Source organism: Canis lupus, chromosome X, assembly GCF_011100685.1.
Source record: "Canis lupus familiaris isolate Mischka breed German Shepherd chromosome X, alternate assembly UU_Cfam_GSD_1.0, whole genome shotgun sequence".
Classification (NCBI taxonomy): domain Eukaryota; kingdom Metazoa; phylum Chordata; class Mammalia; order Carnivora; family Canidae; genus Canis; species Canis lupus.
The window spans coordinates 116,146,900-116,169,438 of NC_049260.1; the positions used below are offsets into that span (position 1 = coordinate 116,146,900).

Here is a 22,539-nt window from a genome sequence, read left to right on the forward strand (position 1 = left end):
TCCTTTGGTCATTTCTGCTATATATTCTCAGTAGACCATTAGCTCTTCTTGAATTTTAAACATTTTTTTTTGCCGGTTCTCTTATTCAGAGCATAAAAGTTCATGGCTGTTACTTCTTCCTGGTGGGATGTGACTTTTATCCATGAATGATATCTTGACTCGGTAAAGAAAACTTAGGTTGCAACCTTTTTCCCTCAGAACTCTGTGGACACTGTTTCACTTTCTTCCCTGCTCAAGATTGCAGAGCAGACATCTGAGACCAGACTGGTTTTTGTTCCTTTGTGAGGTACCTGGTTTTTCTGCTGAGCTGTAAGTAGGATCTTTTTTTCTTTGCCCGTGTACTTCTAAAGTATCACCAGGGTAAGTCTAGATGTTGTTCTAGTTTCATTAACTTTAACTGAAATGCAATGGACCGCTTTGATCAACATGTTACAGCTCAGGAAATTTGTCTTCTATTATACTTTGATTATTGTTTCGGCTCTTTTTATTTTGGTTTCTTCCCCAGGAGAGCCAATCACCTACAATTTCAGTCTTTACTTTCTCTTCTCCTATCCACCTTCTCTCATCACTTCCATCTCTTTGTCCTTGTCTTGTGTCGCTGCGGTGTCAAACGTGCTTGGAGAGTTCAGGTTCTGGCAAGGGGTAAGGCATCAGCAAGTGATAACTGTATAATTATTATTATATCCACAGCCTTCCTTTATTCCGCTCTCATGTCATAAGTGAAGTTCATGAGGTCCATTGGTGTGGATCTTTAGGATTTATAAAGCATTTTGCAGCCATTCTTTTGGTTGACCCTCATAATAACCCTTGGAGATGAGAATAGTATTATCCCTACTTTATAAATGGAAGAAACTGATGTTCAGAACAGTTAGGTAATCTGCCTAAAATAATCTAGTTGGGTAGTGGTCGATCTAAGAAAAGGACCTCTTTCTGGGATGGATTCCCAGGTCACTTCTTCGTGGAGCAGCATTGCTCCCTGGTTTCTCTCCCCTTTAGAATACAAAACTCTCCAAAAGAAAGCATTAGCTATGGAATTTCTGCTTGAGGGATTTGTGTTCTCAGGAAGCAACAAATCATTATTTATCACTTTTTTCTTTGTTTAGACAGACGTCACGGCATTTTCTCTTCTTCAAACAGATATTCTAATCACTTGAGCCCCTTTAAGCAATTGAAGCAATTGTAATCACAGATGTCCTTGATCCTTCCTGCCATTCTCATTTCCAAAAATAGAATCCTTGCTCAGGATTCCTCATGAAATTGTACAGTTGAGCCTTTGTGTTTTAAAATCCTTATTATTTGAAAATAGCTTTATCTGCAAAGTTTATTACCAAAAAAGGAAAGAAAAGAGAAAAGAAGTACCTTACTGCAGATTCTGGACGTATCTCGTCTTTCATAAAACCTTTCTTCACGCACTAAATGGAAGTTGTACTTAACTCTGAAACTCGGTGTTTCATACTCATTGGTATGAATGTGATCGTGCATTTAGGATCTTGCAAAAGCAGATTCTTTATTACTTGTTGAGGATTGAGGCATTGAATTTCTGAAGTTGGAAATACAGATATTGCAGGGTGAATTTATAAACAAAAGGTATCTATTGATCTGGGTCTTGACTTATTATGTGTCATTTGCATTTAAGCCCGTGTTGCTGTGTTGGTAGGGGGCCCTGCACACACACACACAAATCGTGGCCTCTTAGGGCCCTGTAGTAACTGAGATAAGATAAAGACTCATTTTGTTTTGGGAGGTTTTGTTACCCTTTTGAAGCCAGAAGACCTGCTGGAGAGAGTTCTGAAGCATCCAGCTCATCTGAAGTTCAAGCTATACTATTTCTCTGTAATGAGCAATGGGAGAGTATTGCTCTTTGCCCCTTCCATGGTAATATCTTCTTTCCCACACCCTGTGCATTATTTATGTAATATATGCTTTCCCCCACCAAGTACATTATTCCCATTTTGGGCTCTCACATACTTGGAGGTGTAAGTTCAGGTGAGAATATTTGAAGATCCAAGAATGACTAAATTGTATATATCAGAGCAGTTGAGACTTTGTCAGAGAGATATTAATAGAGGTGGAAAGAGAGAAGTCTAGGCAAAAGCATTCTGAAAGCAATTTCATGGCCCATAAAGGGAACAAAGCCAAGTCATTAGACAAATATGAGGCCCCTCAAGGTAATTCTATCAACACCAAGGAGATAAAGCCACATTCCTGGTTCAGACTCAAGGGGAAGGCCAAGAAATTTCTCAGCCCCTGTGCCTTTCTGTTCATTTCAATCTCAAGCTACGTTTCTTTAGGTTAATTTTAATTCTCTATGGCATCCGACTTTTTCTGTCTTAATACACAATAAATAACAACACATATCTATGCAAATATATATAGATATTTTCAAATGGATATTTTGAGTGCCTGCTGTGTGTCAGGCTCTAGGTTGAGGTTACCTAAGAATCAGAGACCTGTCCTTTGTAAGCTTTACTGTTTTATTTATTTTCTTTTTAAAGATTTATTTATTCATTTGAGAGAGAGAGAGAGAGACGAGCAGGGGAAGGGGCAGAGAGAGAGAATCTCAAGTAGACTCCCTACTGAGCGTGGAGCCCGACATGGGGCTCAGTCTCACAACTCATGAGCCAAGATCAAGAGTTGGACACTTAACTGACTGAGGTACCCAACTGCCCCAAAGCCTTACTGCTCTATGCTGAAGGGGAACAGAATATGCTACCCCCAAATATGCCACTTTGGCATGTGGTGCTGAAAAGCAATCAAGACCCCATAGACTCAGGAAAAGCCCCTTTCCTCCCTCTTAACTGCCTAAAAGGACTTAGAAATGGGGCCTATTCCAGGAAGAGAGCTATTGCTAAAGAGTTTCTCATCTCAAGAGAGTTGTTCTCATGGCTAGGCAAACATTTGTTTACCAAACATTTGCTCTTCCTATCTTCCTGTGAATTGCCATCCACCCCATCGATGGCCCAGACTTTTACCTCTTTCCTTAGGTCTGGATGGCATCCAAGCCCCAAGTGGCCAGCTGCCTTTGAATCTTGTATCTTTGTGGGGCTCCCATACATACATTAATTTTTTTTCCTCTGTTAATCTGTCTTTTTATTATTATGGGGTGGGGGTGGGGTGGGTCTCAGCCAAGCACCTTGAAGGATAGAGGGAAAGTTATTTTTCCCCCCCTACAATGCTTTCTGTTCTCCTTTGTTCCTTTCCCTCTAGGTATGTGTTTTCTTTATTAAAGTTTCTTTAAAAAAAAGCCCAGTGCATATGAGTTTTGCCAAGGCCTCTCGGCTTTATCCATACCAAGTTTCTCATCTTCAAAGGGCAACCAGTACCCGCCAGCCCCCCCACCCCCGCAAGTGAGGAGCTGTGGACATTCATGTAAGCAGACCTTGAGAATAGCGCTGCTGGGTGAACTGAGGAGATCCCTGGGCCCTGGGGCCTTGAACCAGTCAGACCCAAAGGAGTGACTGAAGGTTCTTGGTCTTGTTACAAGAACGAACTCAAGGACAGATATGCAGCACAGCAGATGAGTAAGAGAAAGGGGAAAGTTTGTGAGAGGTAAAAGTACACTCTTGAGACGTGGGAACAGGCCTGCTTCTGAGCAAACTAGAGAGGGAGAGAGAGGGGAAGAGAGAGAGAGAGAGAGAAAGAAAGAGAGAGAGAGAGAGAGTGAGAGCTGTGCACTCTGGGGGTTGGGTTCTATCCTTTATTGACAGTTGCTAACCAGGGACTGGAATATTCATTACTTGGGAAAGGAAGCAGGGTTTTGAGCTTATGCTTTCTAATTCAGTCAGGGGGTTCCCATTATGGTACCCACCATCTTGGGCCTGTCTGGTTTGACCCGGCTGCCAGGACAAGCCTCTGACCTTCCTGATAGCTGGTCACGACTTGCTTGTTGCTGGCCTCTGGGTGTCCTGTTAGAGTCTAACTAACTGCCTCCTGTAACACTGTGAACTCTCATTGGGATACATTAATAATGCCTGATCTTCTGAAACCATCCCTCCCCACCAGAGATTTCTTGCAGGCCTTGAGAACTTTGTGCTTTGCTTTCACTCAGGAGGCCAGTGTCCTGTTTCCCGAGAAAATTTGTTTCCCCATGTATCCTGAATTTGTTTGAGTTTGTTTTACAGAATCTATATCAGGTAATACTTGGGTCTATATCAATAATAAGTGGCTTTTCACATGTGGTCCTTACTGAGGACACACTGACACTTTGACACATCTTTTTCTGCAGTAATATAGTAAGTCCCTAGACCCTGATAAAGATGAAACAGTTAAATTCATCAAGGGTGTTCTGAATACTGTAAGTTATTTCTTACCTAACCTGGCTTCCAGAAATAACACACCCCAGATAGAGGAACCTCATTTTAAAGGACACTCAAGGCCAAATCAACCATCTTAATTTGACAGATGTTGCTTAGCCAAGTGTTTACAGTACAAATTTCCAGATCTGAATTTTGTTGCCTTAACTCATCATCTCTGTACTGGGGAAAATAAATGAAAGCTAACACAAAACTGATCTCCCACATGTGTGGTTTTAAATAAATAATGAAGACGAAAGGGAAGCATAGGTGCTGAGCTGCCCTGTGAGTGCCGAAGTCATTAGAGTTATGCAGTCTTTGCAGCCTACTCCTTCCCCATCCTTAACTCTCTGCATTTAATAAGAGAATGAGGGGAAACCTCTATGCATTTTTCCAAATAAATCTGTCAGTATTTTCTAAGGTAGTAGCAATAAAGTAGGGAAAGAAATAGGTCTCTTGAAGCGAACATGATCTTAGAGCTCTTTGGTAAACATATCAAATGAATGCCAGGCGATTTGGACCAATATTTGTGTTTTGTTTGTTGATTGTTTTCCTTTGTCTTCTATGAGACAAGTGTCAGTTTTATCATACCTCAAGTATTTAATTCTTCTGCTTATTCTTGAAACTGATGACATCAGATCTTTTCTGCAGTTCAAATAATCAGCTATGCCACAGCACGGGTGAGCCTCGCTCACTTGATGCCCTTGGTTCAGATGCTCTCCTCTCTTGCCAGGCTTATAGTAATGGCAAAACCCAGCACAGAAACTAATGGTAATGGGGAGGGGAGGAGCGCAGACACCAAAGCGGGGTGTCTTGACTTTGCCTTTCATCATGCCTCCCTGCTCTCACCCACACTTTCCTCCGCTAAAAGCTTGCTATTGGAACATGGGAGCAAGAACCATGTGTTTATTTTCAAATGCTGTTCCCTTTGGTTGATGTCTTTGTGGTTCCAGCACAGAGAGCTATGAAAGTATCCATTGGTGGAGATGACACTCTCAGAGTACTCAAGCCAAAGCATTTTTGCAACAGCCTAATCATCTCTAAACCTACTTCTATTTTCTGTAGGTATTGATAGCATGTATCAAAGCGACAAAGTTGAAATGGAAAAGGCAATTGTCAGCTAAATGGAATGAACGTGTTTATTGGCCAAAACTCACATGGTAAAAATGTCTTCTCTAAGTGTTTCAGGGCTCCTGCTCCTATTCTCAACCTCCCTATCAGTGGTCCCCAAAGCCTGACCCTTCCTCCAATCTCTCAACCCCAGTCTGGGCACGAGTCTGATGACAGTAATGGGCATTGTGCATTAATTCATGTGATTCCTGATTGATACCTGATTAATACCTCTCCCCCACTAGAGGTCAAATTCCATATTGGCCACATTTTGTTCACTGCTATATCCCTTGTACTTAGAATAAGATCTGGTCTGCTGTAAGTTTTTCATTAATGAGAAGGACGGAAGAACAGAAAAAAGGAAGGAAGAAGTAAGGACAAACTCCTATAAAGGGGAAAGTTAGGGAACCGTGATGCGAAGTCAGTTCCTGGAATAGTAGATGTGTGGAAGTCCAAATATAGGAGGCTCTGTGGCAAGCAGAACGATGTCCATGTCCTAATGTCCTAATCCTGTGACTCTGTGACTGTGTTACCTGACTTTGCACATGTGTCTTGAGATGGGAAGGGCATGCTGGATTATCCAGGTAGGCCCAATATAATCACACAGGTCCTGAAAGTAGAAGAGAGAGACAGATGTCAGAGTGAAGCAGGGTCAGGCGCACTTGACTCTGTTGCCATCTGGTAGCAGAGGAAGGGAGCCACAAGCCAAGGGGTACAAGAAGCCACTGGCAGTGTAAATGGCAAGGAAATGGATTCTCCCCTAGACCCACCGACAGGAACAAGGCCCTGCTGACACCTTGATTTTAGCTCAGTGAGACCTATGTCAGGCTTATAACCTCCACAAATGTACAATAATAAATTTGTTTCATTCGTGAATGCTAAATTTGTGGTAATGGCAATGGGAAACTAGTACAGGACCCATGAACACTTCCTTTTCTTTCTTTTTTTTTTAAGACTTTATTTATTTAGTCATGAGAGACACAGAGAGAGAGGCAGAGACAGAGGCAGAGGCAGAAGCAGGCTTCCACAAGGAGCCCAATGTGGGACTCAATCCTAGGACCCTGGGATTATGACCTGAACCAAAGGCAGACGCTCAACAACTGAGCCACCCAGGCATCCCCAACACTTCCTTTTCTTTTTTTTTTTTTTTTTTTTTTAATTTTTATTTATTTATGATAGTCCCAGAGAGAGAGAGAGGCAGAGACACAGGCAGAGGGAGAAGCAGGCTCCATGCACCGGGAGCCCGACGTGGGATTCGATCCCGGGTCTCCAGGATCGCGCCCTGGGCCAAAGGCAGGCGCCAAACCGCTGCGCCACCCAGGGATCCCAACACTTCCTTTTCTATATGTTACTAGGGACATCTTCTGGCTGCTAATGAACCTCTTAGGTGATGGTTTATGTAAAGAGGTTTTTTTTTTTTTTTTTCCGTAAAGCATAATAATTATAGGAGTGCTTGGCTGGCTCATTTGGAAGAGCATGGAACTCTTGATCTCAGGGTTGTGAGTTCAAGACCCACCTTGGGTGCAGGGATTACTTAAATTATTAATTTTAAAAAATAATAATTACATTAAGAATAAAAATAATAAGAATAGCTACCAATCATAGAGTACCAGTTAATATATAGTAGACATGGGTTTTTTTGTTTTGTTTTGTTTTGTTTTGTTTTGTTTTGTTTTTAGGATTTTATTTACTTATTTGAGAGGAAGAGCAAGAGAAAGCATGAGTGGGGGCAGGAGGCAGAGGGAGAGGGAGTAGGCCCCTCACTGGGCAGGGAGCCTTATGTGGGGCTCAATTCCAGGACCCTGGGGTCATGATCTGAGCCGAAGGCAGATGCTTAACTAACTGAGTCACTCAGGTGCCTCTATAAGTAGTTTTTGTAAGGATTAAAATGTGACATTACATAAAAGTACTTAGCACATAGAAGCTTAATATAGTTATGCCCTTAGACCCAGAAAGGAGGGGTTCCTTTGCTGAACTCCATGATTTAGAGGGTCCTGGGTAGTAGAATTACATATACCAAAATTAATTTATTTTTCAAAAACTCTGAGTACCTCTGCCATTCAGAATCTTGTGTTCAGTTCTGGCATCGTGTCACCCACAGTGCTAAATTTCCATCCTCCTAACACTGTTCAAGCCCCCTATTTCTCTCTTTTTTTAGATTTTATTTATTTATTTATTCATGAGAGACACAGAGAGAGGTAGAGACATAGCAGAGGGAGAAGCAGGCTCCTTGTGGGGAGCCCGATGTGGGACTCGATCCCAGGACCCTGGGATCACACCCTGAGCCAAAGGCAGGCGCTAAATCGCTGAGCCACCCAGGCATCCCCAAACCTCCTATCTCTTGTCCTATGTCCTCAAACAAAAGAAAATGTGTGCAAATGCAGTTGTGCCACTCCTGACATCTGAGAGGGACAAGGGACACTGCCTCAAAGTACAGGGAACATTTGAGTTGTAGAAGAGCTTAAGGAACAGAAAAGATGAGTTAACTCTTGTGTCTTCTTTGATACCATGATTATGGTGGGGTCTTCTATAACATTGTTTACCAGTAGTACCAAGTTCAGACTTTCTTTTATTTTTTATGCTTATGGCTCTGGAAATACAAATTAGCATGGTATTCTTTTTTTTAAAAAATATTTTATTTATTTATTCATGAGAGACACACAGAGAGAGGCAGAGACACAGGCAGAGGGAGAAGCAGGCTCCCTGAGGGGAACCTGATGTGGGACTTGATTCCAGGACCCCGGATCACATGCTGGGCTGAAGGCAGATGCTCAACCACTGAGCCACCCAGACGTCCCTAGCATGGTATTCTTAATAGCTGCACATAGGAACAGAAGAATATTTGTTAATATTCAGTAATTTATGCTTTCATAATCTTATATTTATAGAGGTATAGAGGTAATATATATAAAGTCAATTCTCTACACGCTAATCTATAATGTGTGATATCAGTTCTTTACATGAGCAAGGATATGAATATTTAACATTAGAGTTATGAAGTCTTATTTTCATAAAATGATTTAATAATAATTTAAAAATTAGTATAGTTAATTAAGATTTCCCCCAAAGTATAAGCTTTATTGACCTAACTTTGATTTAAAAATTTTATAGCTGTTAATTGTAATTTATATTTAAGTGTAATATATTATTTTGCATATTTAAAAGAACATAACTGGGCAGCCCGGGTGGCTCAGCGGTTTAGCGCTGCCTTCAGCCCAGGGGGTGATCCTGGGGTCCCGGGATGGAGTCCCACGTCGGGCTCCCTGCATGAAGCCTGCTTCTCCCTCTGCCTGTGTCTCTGCGCCTCTCTCTCTGTGTCTCTCATGAATAAATAAATAAAATCTTAAAAAAAAGAACATGAGTTTTAGAACGATGCAATTTTTATTTTTCATTTTAAAAATAATTTACATTCTTACAAAATATACTCAAATCGTGCATACTTTGAGTACAACTAGAGTTTTAATCCTTTACATTATTATTTTCAATTAACACAAATGATACAAAAATCTTGATTATAACAGCCTAATTAAAGATTATCGTGAAATAAAGTTAAGAAAAAGACATCACATTGAATAAATTTATAATAATTGATGAACTAGGTACATATTTTGTTACTCGTTCAAACATTGCCAGCCAATCAATAGAACGCTCAGATCTATGTAATAATATTTTAGTCACCTTTTACATCTTGACAACTTTCAGTAATGTAAAAATCATGGTTTGGGATCCCTGGGTGGCACAGCGGTTTGGCGCCTGCCTTTGGCCCAGGGCGCGATCCTGGAGACCCGGGATCGAATCCCACGTCGGGCTCCTGGTGCATGGAGCCTGCTTCTCCCTCTGCCTGTGTCTCTGCCTCTCTCTCTCTCTCTCTCTGTGAGACTATCATAATAAATAAAAATTTATAAAAAAAAATCATGGTTTGATGCATTTTGGGATACTGTTATTGTGAAACTGTAGTTGTTAAGAGTAGATGATAAAACAGATGTTACCTCACTGTTTAACCAGTTGACTTACATTTTTAAAATATTTATATATATTTGCCTCCATTTGTATTTTTGCCCTAGGGTCCTGCAAGTAGCAGACCTAACTATTATTAATTTCTTCTTACAGATGAGGAGAATGGGGCTTAGAAAGGCAAAGAAAAATTTCACCTCGTTGGGGGTATGCTGATAAACGGGGTCTCCAAAATGAACAAACGAATGAATGGTTTTGAAACAATGGTAATTTGCAGCATCTGACCTCTCTGTGATCTAAGTATTCTCATCATGGTTGATTTCAAGCTACAGTGTTGCCTCGGCCAGCTCAAAAAAATCCACAAATTTGATGGGCTCTCTTAAGTTGGTGCAAGTCAACTCTAGGACACCACCGCCAAGTCGCAGAGCTAGCGCCTGACATCTGTTCCTGGGCCATCCTTGACACCAGGGCACTGCCTCCCCGCCGCCAAACCCAGCCCCAGCCAAGAACATATGCTCCTTGGTCTCAGTTTTGTGGGCTCTGATTTACTACTTGAGAGGTGACCTCACTAACCTGCCAGTCCTGACATCACATCTACCCGCCTACCTACTTTGAAGAAGGCTAAACACAAAATCTATTTGAATGCACAGCTAATGAATGTGGTAAGTTTCATTTGAAATGTCATACTTGCTCCTGAGATGGTTCCACTCACAGTTCAGTGAACCTTTAAATAGGTATCATTTTAAGGCTGGGATGGCTTACCCATTACGGTTAAGTGATTAGCCTAAGGCTACTGTGGAAAATCTCTTTAAATCAAAAACCTCCATATGACATAAATCTGTATTGGGAGAGGCACAAGGACCTAGGAGGAATACATTTTACTTTCAAATCCATTCTTCTGGGGAAATAAAAAGAAGTGCAGGTTATCTAGGAAAAGAAAGATCGTTCAGGCCCAGGCCCAGACCGTTGTCAGCAGTGGGCCAAAGGGAGGCGCATTATCCAGGTTCTAGCAGCGCCCCGCTTTGGAACCAGGCCCAGGTCTCTCTAATATTTCTGGTCTTTGAAGAAGAATCCACACAGTAGGATCGACCTCAAATTCTAAGGGAGTTGGCATTGGAGCGGCATCAAAGTGCCTCGTCTAGTGTCTCTTTAAAGGGGACTTTGGGTCCTTAGCCAAGTTGTATTGCAGGACTTTCATTAGTTTCATTTGTCTGCTTTTCTCCCTTCCTGCTGACCTGCTAGAAGGACACGGATGAGGGAAAAAATGAGAAAGGTGGTCCTGCTAATCAACTGGAAAGAGGCAGGTGGCTTAGCCGTCTGGGAAGCAGATGCATGGAGACACAATGCGTTTTCCAAAACGCCGAGAAGAGGCCCTTAGAAATCAGTCATCTGCTCGAGCAGATCCTGTTCCTCTACGTAGCAGAACATGGGGGGCCCGAGCCAGTGCACAGCCTGGGGGGCTGGTCCTGCTGAGCTCCAGGGGCCTGCTCCTGGGCATGGAGGCTCCTTTTAGGAGTTTTTGGGGTGGGGGTGGGGGTTAGGGACCACGATGAGTGCCAGGCAGGCACTTGGGCTGTGCAGTGAGGCTGAAGTGCAAGGCTGGGAGGTAATGAGGGAAGAGGATTCCAGTTGGGAGTAAGACTTTTGGTATTTGGAATTTGGAATTCATGGAGGCAGCCGAGTCCCTGGCGCTTTTTGATGTGGCTCATGTACCCAAGGTCAGGCAGTGAAGTCAGCTACAAAGTGACCTCCTCTTGATGTGGAGACAGTACCTTGGGGACATAGGGAACCGGGGTTCAAATCCCACCTCTTCCATTACCCAGATGTATAGGGCCCCTGCCTATCCCTGTGCGTCTTTGTGCCCAGATGATGCTGTCGTGTGGTTAACGATGACTCCAGGTGACTGTGGCCAAAAGGCAAGTCTGGGAACTCCAGCTGTGGTGTCTTGTGACTAGAAGGTGGCCCTGGCTATCTGTCTCTGCATCACCTTGGAGCTTGTCGGAAACCTAGCCTACATACTACTGGCTTAGAATCTGCTTTCTAACCAGATCTTCAGGTGATTTCTGTGCACCTTAGCATCTGAGAGGCCCTGTTCTCATCCTCTGCGTCACTACCAAGGAGTCATTGGACCGGTTCTGGAAACACCTGGGAGCGGTTACATTTGGTAGTCTGCTCCTGGAGAGGCAGGGGAGAGGAAGGCTATTGCTTTGCTAGATCTAGGTGGACCACTTTCAGGGTTTTTGGTCTCATCTTTGAAGCCTACTCACCACCATCGAGGCCAGGCAGGGAACGTGAAAAGCTCAACGTGTGCGAGTGTAAACAGTTTCCAACAGGGTAAATAAGACTTGGCTGCATAGTTAGGACACAGCTCACCCTTTCCTTGCAGCGAGGGTCAGCCTGGGCTCATTCGGAAGCGGAGACAGCGGAAGGCACACAGCAGAGCCCGTAAGAAATTCCGTCCTGGTGAACGAGGTAAGTAAGGTAATGTTTCCTTCAAGCATTTCATTTGGAGGATTGGAAGGATGATGTGTGGTCATAATCTTTTCAGTTCTTGGAAAGTATGCGACTGGGATGTTCCCTTCTGCTGTGATGGTATGAAAGAGTGGTCAAGTGCTCGGTTTGGAACCCGTCGTTTTCTTGATGAATTCGGTGGACTACAAACTACATCAAAATACGTTTTCTGAGATCTTTATTCACAAACAATTTGGGATTTAACACGTCCAATTTCATGCAGCTGTGGGTTTCACCATCTTCTCTGTAGGTCTTAAGCAATTATTGATCTACACATTGCTTTTCAGCCTGTTTCCGGTACCTTCTGGTGCCTGTATTGGCCACGATGACCAACCTACATTTATTCTTTATTTTTTTTAAAGATTTTATTTATTTATTCATGAGAGACACACACACAAAGGCAGAGACATAGGCAGAGGGAGAAGCAGGATCCCTGTGGGGAGCCCCATGCGGGACTGGATCCCAGGACCCCTGGATCACACCCTGAGCCAAAGGCAGAGATGCTCAACCACTGGGCCACCCAGACTCCCCCAACCTACATTTAATGGAAAGAAGGTTATTTACCATAAGGATAGCTTTTTGTAGCAGTAGCTTAGGAGTTTTGCTCGTTAAATCCCTATTGCGTTATTATTATGACTATATCAAATTATCCTTTTGATGCCTCCTATCAGCAGATGAGAGACCTTGTTGAATTACAGTTAATAAGTAGAGCTAGCGTGTGGTGCTTTACAATTAATGAAACATTTCAAGTACCTAATCTGATCTGGACACTGGGAAGATATTATCATTTTCTTCTCGGTACACATGAGAAAACTAAAAATGAGTTCAGAAAATTGCCCAAGGTCACGTAGCAAGTAGACTGTGGAGTGAGGACCCCAGTCTGGCTCTTTATATTCTCAGGTTCATCCTCCCCTCCCTGCACCAGTCCACAATACATTCAGGAAGATCTGGATGCTTCCGTTAGGGCCTGTGTCCTCTTGGGAGTTGGGCTGAATTGCTGGTTGTCGTTCAATTTTACTGCCACGCCTTCACATTTCTAAGGAGGAGCCGGCAACTAGTCTTCTGTCCCCAGAATTCCCTCACCCGTATGGCTCAGGGTTACAGCCTTTCAACAAGAGGGTCACCTGTGCACAACAGTTTGGAATGCAGGAGAGGAATAGAAGCTATTATTTTTGGAAGACAGGTGCAGGCCGACATGAGCGGGCCTGGGGTTTGAAGCCATTTAATGGGGAGTTTCTTGAGAATCACTTGCATCTCAGACTTCCAGAAAGGCACAAATTAGCACACATTCCTGTCCAGGGTCATTTCTCCACTGCTTTGATGTTACTAGATTGTCTGTGTGATTCCCTTGACCTTTTCTCTCCTGGCACCTTTAATTCTTGTATATGCGGCTCTGTCTGGGTGGGGGGAGGTAGGGGTGGAGGGCTCTTCCATCCAAAATGCCTTCTATCTCCCTGATTAAATCCCAAATGATAAAGGAATCTGGGTGAAAAGTGCTTTCTCTGGGCCTCCTGTAGTTTCTAACATTTCCAGGACTGTTTCTTTCCATAAGTAATTTTATTGCCTGTGAAACTGATATTTTAATTGTAAACTGTTTGGAAAATCAACCATCTCTGCAATGTAGACATCACTCCACAGAGTTACACCATAGTTCATCCACTTCTATTCCTATTGGTAAACATTTGGTAAACATTTTTTTATTCCTGTTTTTTTTTTTGTTGTTGTTGTTGTTGTTATGCTACACACCACTGTGATAAACATGTGCATAGCAAGCTCTATCTGAATTTTGTATTTTTCCTTAGCGCAAATTCCTGTTCTGGGTCATTTCTTTTTTTTTCTTAAGATTTTATTTATTTATTTGAGAGAGAGAGTGAGCGCACAAGCAGGGGAAGAGGCAGAGGGAGAGGGAGAAGTAGACTCCCTGCTCAGCAGGGAGCCTGATGTGGGGGCTTGATCCCAGGACCCTGGGATCATGACCTGAGCCGAAGGCAGATGCTTAACTGACTGAGCCACCCAGGCGCCCCTAGGTCATTTCTTTGGTCCCTGCATTGCTCAAAATCCTCAGCAATTGCCTTCTGTGAGCCAAGCATTGCATGAGGCATGGGATGCTGTTCTCCAACAGCTATGAACTCCCTTAGGGCGGAATCTGTACAGTCCGGAGTGTACTAGGCAAAGGACATCAAATACTTTGACCTTTATGCAGAGGAGGACATAGTAATAGGATGGACCTAGGAGGACTTCCTGGAGGAAGTGACATTTACTGAATTTAAAACAGCAAAGAGAGGGGTGCTTGGGTAGCTCAGTTGGGTAAGCAAAGGACTCTTGATTTGAGCTCAGGTCATGATCTTGGGGTCCTGAGACCGCTCAGGTCCCTGCTCAGTGGGGGGATCCGCTTCTCCATCCCCCTCTGCCTTCCTCCCTGTTCTCTCTCTGTGTCTCTAAAAGTAAATAAGTAAATAAACCTTAAAAAGCAACAAGAGGCAGGAATGAAGTAGAAAAGCATGGTGGCAGAAGAAAAAGCAGGGAAAGGGAAGGGGGTAGCAGAACGGCGTTCTCTGAGGGCACTGCCAGGTTCATTATGCCGAGAGCAGAAGTCAGCCAAGGGAGAGACTGGCCTACTGTTTGGAGTTCCTCCCCCGTGCATCCTGCTTTACACCACTAGCTGTCTCCCTCCGCAGTCCCACACACTCCCAGGGCCCCTGCTAGGTCTCTAAGTCTCCGTTCAGGTGTCCTCTCCTCCAGGAAGCTTTCCCTGATAGCCCTCACCCTCTAGATTGGGCGCCCCCTCTTCATGCTTTCCGTGTGTCTGAGCATTTAGGACAGTGCCTTTGACCTTAGTAGTTCACGTCGGCTTTGCTACCAGCGGGTGAGGGCCTCAGGATGGTGTTTTATGTGATTCTTCTGTCTTGCAGTGAGCACCTAGGACGTGCTGTGTGGGTTGGACTGAGCTGGATGTGGCCCCACTGCTTATTATTCATCTTAAGGTGTTTAAGCAGATTGATTAACCTCTGAGCGGGCCAGTTCTTTTTTATTTTATTTTAATTTTTTTTTATTGGAGTTCACTTTGCCATCATTTAGCATAACCCCCAGTGCTCAAGTGCCCCCCTCAGTGCCCATCACCCAGTCACCCCAACCCCTCGCCCACCTCCCCTTCCACTACCCCATCTTCATTTCCCAGAGTTAGGAGTCTCTCATGCTTTGTCAGCAGGCCAGTTCTTGAATGTGTGACTCAGGGATACTTTCTGTCCTGCCTGTGTCATATGTTGGCGTTGTTACGCAGATTACGTGAGATGCAAGACAGCATGCTTTAATAGAAAGCACTATGAAACCATGAGTTATTAGGACAATGCCCTGGTTTCAATGAAAATGTGGTATTTGTATGAGGCTTTTGACTTGGGCCAGCGAAGCGATGGTACCACCGTGGCTCAGAATGCGCCTGGATGGCATCTTGGGGCACTGTCCATATAGGTTGGTGGTGGCAGCATCTGAGTGTTTGACGGCTACGCCCGACTTGATGGTCGTGCAGCCTTGTGAGCCTGCTTCCCTCCCCATGGCCTGGGTGGCTTACACGGCTCCTCGATGACCTGCACGGTTTTCGGGTCCTCCTGCCTCAGGGGTCTTTCAGGCGATTCCTGCAGCCAAGTTCCATATTCCCAAAGGGAAACATGGCCTTCTGGTTGAGTACTGTAACTATTTCAGCCGACCTTGAACCTTTAAAGAGCCACAAGTCTCAGAGTCCCTGAAAGGTTCCCTGACCCGTTCAGCTTCCCAATCCTTTCTGTGAATGCAGGTAAAGAAGTTCTCTTGGAAAACCCCCTTGGGGATCCACCTGTTTTGGTCCACACCAAACCACTATTCCAAAATGGAACCCGGACATGGCAGTTGTCTCTTTCCTTGGAGTGATCACCCGGTATCATCAGGGTCCTCTTTGCTCCTTATTTAACCTCTGTCAACAATGTCAGAGAAATTTTAATCCTCCAGTTACATCTGTTTTTGTTCCATTTCCCTGCAGATCAGAGAATAGGGCCCGTTCATCTCTGTAGCTCCTTTCTCTCTTGGCTCAATGGCTTTCATCCAGTAGCTGCTTGATAATATTTGCTGAGTTGAATCACTAAGACACCAAGTCTCATGATTACCCAGTCACACTTCATGCACTACGCCAAAACCCTCTTTATCTGATACGGAAACAACCGCAGTTTCACATTTTTTTCAAAACCTGAGGTTGAAATTAAATATTGATTCTCCTCCCCCCCTCCAAAGCAGGGAACCCTAAGAAAAAAATGTGTGGTGCCTCTTTGCTATTCTCTTTACATACTATTCTGTATTGTCCCAGTACAAGGAGGCCAAGTACACTGAGGATTCTTTTCTCCAGCAATGAGGTTAAATATACACCATCCCAGATTCCCTTGCTAGTCTGCCTACTTCTATGGCAGGTAGGTTGAGGGCCGGAGTGGAGATATGAAAAGCATTGCAAAGCTAATTAACCCAAATGGGGATCACAAGTAGGTCAGGTTCAGTATCATACCCCAAACCCCGCTGGATAGAAGAATATACCTGATGTCTGTCTGCATTGCTGCTGGCAGGCTTAAAACTCACATGCCAAGAAAGGTCACCTTTTCTCTCTAATACAAATACACCACCTGCAAGTAATCTGAGTTCTTAAAAAGCAAGCTAGGAAAGAGTGATAGAGCAGCTCTTCCCATAAACCTTGCTTTTCGACTGGAGTCATGATTCCTTAGAGAGGCAGATGGGGCCCTATAAAATGTCTGGCCCCATAGTCCCGAGTTACCTGTGGGTAAAATGAGGCAGGTAAACCCAGGGCTTGAGGGAGCACATCACAGAGGGGCTGAGAGCATGGACTCGGGGGTCCTGTGCAAACTCCACCTCCAGGACTCCCTAAGCCTCACTCTCAGGAGGTCAAGTGCTTAACAGGCCTGATGCAGTGCCTGATGGGCACAGGCCATGGGTGCCTGGGGACAGGGACCTACCTGCCTGGTGGAGGTTAAAGACCCAGACATTTTCCCAAATACCAGAAGTGCCTCCTGCAGACCCGACAGCAGGGCTGTATGTTGCATGACCCAAAAAAGCCAAACTGTGACTCATGAGTAGACTTTAAAATGCGCGCCAATTCCGCACAAGGAGCCAGTGGGGTTTTCACCGAAAACTGGAACTGATCGTTTTACAGAGCTGAGCACTAAGTGCCATTAAAGTGCTTAAGCAAAGGCTGTGCCAGCAGCTGTCAAGGACCCTGTAGTCGGGGTTGAATGGCTGAACGGATGCCTTTTTATATCCTTTTAACTCTGGAAAAATATAATCCTTACCTGGGGAAAAGAATAAACCAGTGCCTTCGCTAAGGCAGCCAGCTAATAGTCACCAAACTGCCTCCATAGCTCTCCTTGTCCTAGTACACCCCCCCCACCCCCCGCATCTCATCTCTTGATCTTTCAATAGCAGTGGACACAGGGATTCCTCTCTACTTCCGGAAATACTACCTTCACCTGACTTCTGGAACTCTCTTGGGCTTTCCTCTTACCTTTCCGAGGGCTCCTCCTCAGTCTCCCTTGCTAGATCCTCCTCATCTTCCCAACTTCCATACCTTGAAGCGCCCAAGACTAGGTCCTTGGATGTCTTTTGCTCTCTGTTTCCGAGAATCCCCTATGTGATCTCATCCAGGATCATGGCTTTCTATGTCCCCTCTAGTCTAGTGACTCTCTGCTCGATCCCTGCGTTCAACTCCCAATTCACACATCCGGCTACTTACTGTCTCCAACTGAGCATCTGAGAGACATCTCAAAATTAACGTGCCCCAAACTGTCTTAGTCCCTCCAGGCTGCTGTAACAGAATGCCAGAGACCGGCTGGCTTCTAAAAAACAGAAGCCTCTTTCTCATGATTCTGCAGCCTGGGAAGCCCATGATCAGGGCACTGGGTGTCTGATGAGAGTCTGCTTAACCATCTTCTCACTGCTGACCCCACATGGTGGAAGGAGCAAAGGAACTCTCGGGGGCCTTTTCAAATAAGAGCACTAACCCCATTCATGAGGGCTCTACTCTCCTGCCAGAAACATCTCCCAAACGCCCCACTTCCTAATACCATCACATTGGGGATGAAGTTCCAACATAGGAATTTGAGGGGGACCAGAAGCATTGAGTCTGTGGCAATAACCAGAGTCTTGATCTCTCAGCAAACCCTGCTCCTGCTTCCTTATTTCAGTAAATGGTACTGCATCCTTTTAATGGCCACTCTATCCACAATTGCAGCTCCCACACCATCCCTATCCTTCCTGCTTGATTTTCTCTCTGTGTCTCCCCTGCTAGAATGTAAGCTCCAGGAGGGTAGGAGTTTTTGTCTATTTATTACCCTATCCCTAGGGCCTAGGAGAGTACCTGGTATATAGTAAACGTGCAAGGGACATTTGTCCAGTGAAAGGCTATGTTAGTTAGGATATAGAATTGGCTCCTGCAATAGATAACCTCAGGTAAGAGTGGCTTAGACAAGATCGAAGTTTCTTTTGCTTTCAAATTAACAGCCCAGGTATGAGAAGTTCAGGGTAGCTGTGATGGTTTCACAGGGTCAGCGACTGGGGCTCTTCCACTCCCAGACCCTTACTGGTATGATACTGTGAAATGTGAAGCCAAGGGGACTGGGGGAAGGGTGCCCTTTTCACTCACACCCTATTGGCTGTAACTTAGTCACGCTTTTCACACTGAGCCTGGGAGGAGGCTGGGGTATACAGCCCTTTCTTCCGGGAAGCTCTGTGCCCAGCTCAATCTGGGGTTCTGCTACTAAAGAAAAGGCAAGAAGAGACATTGGGGACCAACCAGCAGTGGCTAGGTCTCTGCTACTGCACCCCAACAAGGATGTGAGATAAACAGCCAAAGGGTTAATTGACATTTCCTCCCTTTGGGTGGGTACAAAGGTGTTTGCTATTCCTTTTTGTTCTTTTCTGTATCCTGGAATATTCCAGATTGACAAATAAGTATTTTAAAGGACAAAAGACGCTTCTGTTAGAGCATAAAACATTCTTCTCTACTTGGGTACAGAAGAGATCGCTGGTCACATGGCCCCTGGACTGTGGCATTGGGCGGATGCACACAGAGCATTTTTGTCCTCTCTGGAAACAAACAGTGGCTTACCATCCAGACTTCAGCATCTTATGATTTGCCTTCCTCTCCCTGTCTTGTCTTTCTCACACAAGGGCACCCTCCCTCCTTAAGCATCCCAGCCCAGTTGGAACCCGGATGGGCTCTCTGTTGCTAGGGCACGCAGCCTTCCCTGACACTGGACAGTCCTTCACGGGGGTTTAGAGCACCTTTATGCTCCTCCCCTTTCTGTCATCCCTGTCCGCCGCAATCTCTGTTTTGATAAAAGCATCTTTTCTGGTTTTCTAGAAATAGTTGAATGGTTATGATGCTCCCTATTCACTTCAACTTCAGCCTGTTCCAGTTAATTGATGTAATCATTCAAAAATGAATGTGTTTTAAAAGATATGCATGCGTGTAGGAGGGATTGCAATTGTGGTTTAAAATATCTACACCTAGTCAAAAACATAGCATTATATTAAACCGGAATGGAACAAATTGGCCAAACATAGTTGAAATTCCAGAGAGGGATGATAATAATTTCATAAAGCATATGATGGCAGCTGCGCTACTTTACTACCGCCACCACAAATCCCCAGTGAGATGGTTTCCATGTGTGAGTGTTTTATGTATTCATTATTTCTTCTAATTCCATTTAATTTTAATTTTGGTGGGGGAGAGGAACATATATGGTGGTGAATATAGAATGCTTCAAAAAATAAAAACCCCCAAACAAAACCCCAAGTCATACACGGTGATCAGCAATGTCCTGACAGCTTCACTATTCACTAGAATGTCAGGTTACTCTGACAGTTGTGTTTTCCTTTATGCCTACGAACAAAGGAGGGCTCGGTGACCAAATCTGCAAATACTTCTGAATGTGCTCAGTCATCAACTCTCTCCTGACCCTGTCTTTCCTGCCTGCTCTCATAAACCAGGAAAACCTCTTTTCACAGCCTTGTGTAGCTTGAGGAGATCGGTCATTTGCTACCCAAACTCTCTTGACTACCAAATCACTGTAATTGCAGTCAAAAGCAACAAAAGAAAAAAAAAAAGATTGTTCCAGTAACAAAGAGGGCACCTGAAAATTTCTGCTCTCTGGTAGTATGTCAGTATAAATGAAAATTTTAAAAGATCTTTAAAATTTATTTATTCATGAGAGTCATAGAGAGAGAGGCAGAGACACAGGTGTAGGGAGAAGCAGGCCCCATGCAGGAAGCCCGATGCAGGACCCGATCCCGGGACCCCAGGATCATGCCCTGAGCCAAAGGCAGATGCTCAGCTGCTGAGCCACCCAGGTGTCCCAGTATAAAGAAATTTTTAATGTTTTGTTATGCATCATATTCATAGCCTTAAATATGAATGAATAATGGAGAAATGCATTTGAAAAAGTAATTCTTTTAATAATCTTTGAAAAATATGAAGTCCTCTTCTTCGCATCTTGCTCACTGGGGTGCTGACTAGGCATTCTCCCCGTTAAGGCCTCCCGCCACTACTACCGTGTTGCCTCTCACTTATCTGCTGCTACTCTGGCCTTGTTCGGCCTACTGTGTGTGTGTGTGTGTGTGTACATGTGTGTGCAAGAAGGAAGGCATCTGCTCCTCTGCAGGGCATTTCTCATGCTTACCTGTCTTGCTCTATGTGGATCCTGGCTCCTTTATGTGGTCCTAACCGTGGTCCTGCCCTGGAAGAAAGGAGCTGACTTTGTATTTTATTTTATTTTTGCAGGGTTGGGGGGTAGAGAAGGGGACAGGGCACCAAGGTGACTTGATCCTCCTGTGAATGAGGGAGGTTACTTCCTTGAGTTTCCCCATAATATGAGTTGCCTGAAATGTAATTGATGTCTCATTTTTACAGAGATGCAGCCTATATCCAAAGTAATGGTGGACGATCACTCATCATGCCAACATGTGTTTCTTTTAGCTACCCTGCTCCCCTCACCTGAGGCCACTGTGGCAAGTAGAAGCAAGGGGTCCTAGGAAAAAAAAAGAGAAATAATACACAGCAAGGAAAGTAAAATTGGGCAGATCAGCCTCACGTCCTCATCAGAATACCCTCCTTCCAGAGCCAAACATGGAGCTTTTGGTTTTGTTCCAGAACTTTCTGCCTCTCATCCAGACTTGAAGGTAATTTGCTCTTTGAATGTATCCTCAAATTCTTTTATTCTTGCTCAGACTTTCTCTGTGAAAATTGGGAAAGCTTCTAATAACATTTTGTGACTTGGAGATGGTAATGACATATGATGTGGGGCTCATAATCCAGTGTGAGGCTACTGTGTGCACAATTTCTTTATTCAAAAGTAGCATCAATTGACAGAAATGTATCTCTGCAGAGGCTTTAGAGAGACTGGAATAAGGGGATGAAATAACAGGGAAGTCATTCCATTTATTTATTATCTGCCAGTAGTTTCTGGCTTTTATTTCACACATTCTATGTCCTTGTGTTAAATATTGTGACTATGCAGATTCTTTAAGAGAGATATTTTAAGTCATTATAAGTAAGATTTTAAAAAAATTTTGAAATTATGTTCAATGTAACTATTCACGATTGTATTTTCCTTTGATATGCACCGAATGAGTTTCTCTGAAATATTATATGAGTGAGTTTGAATTTATACATACTGAGATTTGGCACATCTGATGTAGTTCAATATATCTCGATATCTCATCTCTTCCTCCTCAACGGTGTTAAAATTTCGTATTTATAGAGCAATAAGGTGAACACAAAGCTTTTATTTTATAGAACAATAACGTGCACATGAAGCTGACATCTTTTCTCGTGTTGGTTCAAACATTAATTTTACGATTTACAAGTGTAATTGTGCCTCACTGTAAAGAAAATATTTGATCTTGCCATTGCCTTTGGAAATAATGCTTGATTTCTAGAGAAAATAGATGCCGTGTTCAATGCTTTGATGGTTATTTACTTCCTTTGGTCAGTGTCACCAACACTTACCATGATATTTGATAGGCTTGGGCTCTGATTATAAGGTGGCAGGTAATTTGGCAGGTCAGAGGGTGAGGAGTGGGCAGTAAAATGGGTTTCTCATTGGATGAGAAGCACCGAGTTAAAAAGTTCCTGAAGGCTCCACTGGCACGTGCAGGTTGGGCACCCACTCTAGATTAAATATGTGGAAAGGCATGAGACAGTTTCCAAACAGAATAGACAGGAAATCATTGTCAATGAAAGTAGGCAGGCATTTGTCATAACCGTCCTCACCCACCCCCGTGTGAGGGTTTTCAGTGTCTAAGCGACTGCTGTGTAGGCCTTCAGAGGTGAGTCAGGGGGTGACGCCGGAAGAGTGTTGGAGGGTGGTGTCATCAGTGGCATTGCTACACCGCTTTCTCTCATGGGCCTCTGAGGCTCCTGCCTCTCTCTGGAGCCCTTTGTGTTTTTGTTTCTCCTAAATTAAAAATTAAAAGCGATGTATGGCAGCTTAAACACTGTTGCAGTTTGACAAATTTATACCTCTTACTGTACCGTCTTTCTCTATTACATTCCATGTTACTTAATGTGTATGTGACAGTGATTTTGGAGGTGGAAAACTGCATCGATGGGGCAGCTGGGTAGGCACAGGAAGTGGATACTGGG

The 22,539-nt window shown here is 44.0% G+C and overlaps 1 protein-coding gene across 1 annotated transcript in view; it reads left to right on the plus strand.

Annotated features, from left to right (window-relative positions):
• Positions 1 to 207: 207 nt before the first annotated feature.
• LOC102152097 (RNA polymerase II elongation factor ELL2-like) overlaps positions 208 to 22,539 on the plus strand; it is a 114,309-nt gene continuing 91,977 nt past the window's right edge. The window contains exons 1-3 of the mRNA XM_038588846.1: positions 208 to 360; positions 9,513 to 10,018; positions 20,872 to 21,074. The gene's annotated coding sequence lies outside the window, so the exon portion shown is untranslated. The remainder of the gene's footprint in view (positions 361 to 9,512; positions 10,019 to 20,871; positions 21,075 to 22,539) is intronic.